Source organism: Myotis davidii, unplaced genomic scaffold, assembly GCF_000327345.1.
Source record: "Myotis davidii unplaced genomic scaffold, ASM32734v1 scaffold111, whole genome shotgun sequence".
NCBI lineage: Eukaryota > Metazoa > Chordata > Mammalia > Chiroptera > Vespertilionidae > Myotis > Myotis davidii.
In genome coordinates this window covers 2,215,666-2,221,229 of record NW_006284347.1, presented here as the reverse complement: position 1 = coordinate 2,221,229, position 5,564 = coordinate 2,215,666, and positions in this window count along the sequence as shown.

Here is a 5,564-nt window from a genome sequence, read left to right as displayed (position 1 = left end):
TCCCCCGCCACCCCCACCCCAAGTAAATCAGGAAGCCCTCCAGAATTAGTAGGGAGAGGAATTGGACAGAATGTCATGGTTTGAAGGGTAAACAGCAGCTTCCTGTCAGCAGTTTGCCTCTCCTTCTGGCTTTATCAGCCCCCAAAGAATGAAAGAAGTGGGCTTTGTTACCCGAGTGGACCATTCCCAATGGCGCAGTTCCCGCTCTAAAGTAGAAGGGGGTTTGTGTCTTTTCAAGTTCGTGTCTAAACTATCTCTTGCCTTTCAGTTCCCAGAGTCTGATTTCCTTGTTGCAAAATCTCCTGGTGTAAAGAGTTGAGACAACAAGGTCTAAATAAGGTAAGTAGATAAATGCATAGAATGTTAGTTGGTGATGGATATGAGACAAAAATAAAGCAGGGAGGGGGGTGGAAGTCTTGAGGGGGAGTGCAATTTTGCGTGAAAGGTCAGAGAAGGATTCATTAATAAGTTGAACTTTGAGCAAAGATACGAAGTGGTGAGGGAGTGAGCCAGGGGCTATCTAATGTAGTGCCCCAGGTAGAGGGAACAGCAAGTGCCAGGGCCCTGAGGAGGGAGCATGTTTATCCCGGCTGAAGATCACCAATGAGACCCCTGTGTCAGGGTGAGGTGGACAAGACCAATAGGAGGTTACCGCAGGGAGGTGATGGGTTGTTAGGTCATGAAGGGGCTGGTGGGCCACCGCAAGGATATCAGCTTTTGCTGTGTATGAGGCGGGAGGGGTTTGAGCAGAGGCATGCCAAAGTCTGACTTGGAGTTTGACCGAAATTGAAGAAGGACAAAGGTTAGAACTGGAGAGCCAGGAGGTCACCAGGTGAGGGGTCATGGTGACTTGGAGGATGATGAGAAACAGTTGGATCCCAGATGCACTTTGAAGGTAGAGCTGACAGCTTAGCTGGTAGCTCAGGTTTGTGGCAGGAGAGGGAACCCCTTAGAATGGAGCTCGTCTCCTCTCAAGGTTAGACTTGTTGTATGTGAAGGGGGTGGTGATGTCATGGTGGGTATTGATAGATGCACACTGATTTTAATAAATCTTGTAACCAATGGACTTGACTCAATTTTCCTTGTGAAACTATTTCAAAGTTTAGTACTATTTGTAGCTTTCATTGACTGTGCGGCCTTCTATCAGCAAGTCACAAATGGTCAGCTGGAGAGGAACTTTGAGGTCAAATAAGCCAGTGTGTCCCACAGTGTGGGGGAGGACCCTGGTGCTTGGCGAAGAGATTTCAGGTGATATATAGTAATGGATGTTATTACGTTTTGAGAAAGCAATTTCTTTTTCAATCCTATTTTCATTATATACCAAGAAGCAATCTCAGCTTGGTGGTAAATCTTAACCGCTTCTTGAACCCTTCCTTATTTACCCTTTTAACCAAAAGTGATCAGGCCCCAAGATGTAGCGGGCTGCAGGATCTTGCTGGAATTTAATAGCATGATTTTGAATTCATGAAGTGTATTTATTATTTCCTAAAAGCATATTTATTTGTGGACTCACATTTTTTTTAATGTTCTGGACTCATATTAATGTAGTATACCAAAGGACTCTAACATTTGATTCAAAATTTCTAAAAGTTAAGATGATTGCAGATATCCTCTGGTGTGTTTGACTCAAAAACCTTGTATATTGATATATACATTCACATAGAAAAGGGCACATATGTATACAGCTTGATGGTCTTCACAAAGTAAACATTCCTGTGGAACCACTGCTCAGGTTCAGACAGCGCCCTTCTCTGTAGCAGTCTCCTCCCCAACCCTCGGCAAAGGAGACCACTATCTTGACTTCTAATACCTTAGACATGCTTTGCCAGATTTGAAATTTATGTGACTGAAATTATTCAGTATAAATTCTTTTGTGTTTCGCTTCTTTCGGGCCACATTATATTTCAGTTTCATCTGTGTTGTTTATGTAAAAACGAATTCTTTCTTCTTCATTGCTGTATATCACTCCATATAATTCTATAATATTCCATAATTCTAGTAATACATCACAATTTATTTTCCCATTTTATGGTGGATAGACTCTATTTTCAGTTTTTGGTTAGTAGCTATAGGTGACTCCAACCCTTCTTTTGTACATCTCTGCATTTCTGTTAGGCACACAGTTCCCAGTTATTTTTGCTGGTGTGTAGTTATATCTCATTGTGGTTTGGGTTTACATTTCTCTGGTGATTAATGGAATGGAGTACCTTTTCCCCTTACTTGTTAGTTATTTGACTGTTCTTTTTTTGAAGTACCAAGCTAAGGCTTTTGCCCATTTTTCTAATGGGATGACAATCTTTTTTTTCCCCTTAAATTCTGGGCATTCCATTCTGTCCCATTGGTCTTCTATCTAACCTTGAGCCAATACTGCATTATCTTAATGAACAATAATATTGAACATCTTTTTATGTACACTATTAGCCATTTGTATATCTTCTTTGAAGAAATGTTTGTTCAAATCATTTGCCCATTTTAAAATTAGATGGTTTTTTAAAACATTGTTTAGTTGTAAGAGTCCTTTATATATTCTGGATACTAGATTCTTAACAGATATATGATTTAGAATATCTTCTTCATTCTGTAGGTTGTCATTTTACTTTCTTGATAATGTCCTTTGTTGCACAAACTTTTTTATTTTTTATTTTTGATCAAGTCCAACAAATCTGTTTTCTTTGTTACTCCTTCTTTTGTTGTCATATTTAAGAAATTTGCCTAATATGTGGCCATTAAGGTTTACACCCATATTTCCTAATAAGAGTTTTATAGTTTTAGCTTTTACATTTAGATCTTTGACCCATTTTAAGTTAATTTTTGTGTGAAGTATGAGCCCAAATGTATTCTTTGCATGTGGATATTCAGTTGTCCAACATGATTAATTGAAAGACTATTCTTTCTTCCACTGTCTTGACACCCTTGTTGAAAATTACTTGATCATAGATGTATGGTTTATGTCTGGACTTGCAGTTCCATTGGTTCATATGTCTGTCTTTATGGTAGAACTACACTGTTTTTTAATTGGCACAGTTTTGTTTTAAGTTTTGGAATTAGAAAGTGTAAGTTCTTCAACTTTGTTCTTCTTTTTAATATTGTTTTGACTAGTTGGTATCTCTTGCATTTTTATATGAATTTTAGGATCAGCTTGTCCACTTTTGCAAAAGAGGCAGTTGGAATTTTGATAAGGCTTCATTGAATCTATAGATCAATTTGGAGAGTATTGTAATCTTAACAATGTGAACATAGATGACTTTCCATTTGTTTAGATCTTTAATTTCTTTTAAAAATGTTTTGTTAGGGTTCAGTGGACATGTTTCCTACTCCTTGGTTAAATTTTATTTCTAAGCATTTAATTATTTTTTATGTTATTGTAAGTGGAATTATTTTCTTATGTCAGACTTCTAGCCTACAGAACTATAAGATCATAACTTTATGTTGTTTTAAGCCACTAAGTTTATGGCAATTTGTTACAATAGCAGGAGAAAACTAATACCCTTTGCATAATTTAATTCTTTGATATTTATTTAGGTATGTTTTTTATGGCCGACAACGGGCCAATTTTAGTAAATGTGCCATGTATAGTTGAAAAAAAAAAACATGCTTTAGTTGTTGGGTCAAGTATGCATGTGTGTGTGTGTGTGTGTACGTGTGTGTACGTGTGTGCATAAATCATATTTGCTAGTTATGTTGTTCATATCTTCTATATCTTTATTGAGTTTTTGTCTGCCTGTTATATCAGTTATTAAGGGAGTTTGTCAAACTGATTGTAAATTTGACTACTATAACTTTTATTTCTGTTGATGTTTGCTTTATGTTGTTGAGGCTTGGTTACTTGGAGTATACATTTAGAATTGTTACATCTTCCAGAATAATTAATTCTTTCATTTTATTAAACTACTAGAGGCCCAGTGCATGAAATTCGTGCACAGGTAGGGTCCCTAGACATGACCAGCGATCAGGGCTGATCAGGGTCTTTCGGCTGCCGGCCAGGGCCTTCCTTCATTCTGTGCCACTCCCTGGTGGTCAGTGCATGTCATAGTGAATGATTGAACTGCCGGTCTGGTCTCTGTTAAATTTTTGAGGGGGCACTTTGCATTTTAGCCTTATATATATATAGATATAGATCCTCTCTAATTAGTGACACTTCCTTTCCTAAAGTCTACTTGGTGTGTTATTAGTTTAGCTGCATGTGTTTTCTTTTGGTCAGTGTTTGGTCACTGTTATATCTTTTTCCATCTTTTCATTTGCAACTTTTCTGTACCTTTATGTTTACATTGTCTGCTGTAAGCAGCATATAGTTTTTAATAATCCAGTTGGACATTTTGTCTTTGAATTACAGTATCTAGAAATTAAACCTGCTATCTTACAATTTATTCTATTTTCACAACTTTTCTATTTCAATTTTCCTCTTTTGTGTCTTCTTTTCAATTAATGAATTTATTATCCTTTCCCCCCTCTTATTAGCTTGCTAGATAACATTCTTCCTTGTACTTCCTTTAATGGTTATGTTAGAAATTAAAACATATATCCTTAATTTATTACAATATTAGGTAACTTGGTCCTCTTTCTACTTCCTGGATAACATAAGACTCTCAGAATACCTTAATTTTATTTTGGTCTCTCCACATTCTTTATTTTGAATTGAGATATAATTGACATATGACATTATATCAGTTTCAGATGTACAACATAATGATTTGATATTTGTATGTATTATGAAATGATTACCACAATAAGTCTAGTTAACAGCTGTCACCATAATAGTTACAAATTATTTTTTCTTGTGAAGAGAACTTTTAAGATCTATTCTCTTAGCAACTTCAAAACAACAGATTAACTACTTTCACTATGTTGTACGTTATATCCCCAACACTTATGTATTTTCTAGTTTCTTGGGATATATTCCTAGAAGTAGGATCACAGGGTCAAATGGGAGTTCCATGTTTAGTTTTTTGAGGAAACTCCATACTGTCTTCCATAGTGGCTGCACCAGTCTGCATTCCCACCAGCAGTGCACGAGTGTTCCTTTTTCTCCACATCCTTGTCAGCACTTGTAGTTTGTTGATTTGTTGATGATAGCCAGTCTGACAGGTGTGAGATGGTACCTCATTGTTGTTTTGATTTGCATCTCTCGGATGATTAGTGACTTTGAGCATGTTTTCATATGTCTCTTGGCTTTCTGGATGTCCTCTTTTGAGAGGTGTCTATTTAGATCCTTTGCCCATTTTTTGATTGGATTGTTTATCTTCCTTTTGTTAAGTTGTGTGAGTTCCCTATAAATTTTGGAGATTAAGCCCTTATCAGATACGACGTTGGCATGTATTTTCTAATTGGAAGTTTGTACCTGTTGACCCACTTCACCCATTTTTGCTCATCCCTACCCTAGCCTTTTGCAAGTACCAATCTGTTCTTTTTATCTATGAGCTTAGCTTTTTTTTTTAAATTTAAGATTCCACATATAAGTGAGATCACTTGATATTTGATCTAGCTATTTCACTTAGCATAATATGCCCCCAACATCAATTAATGTTGTTGCAAATGGCAAGATTTCCTCCATTTGTATGGTTGAA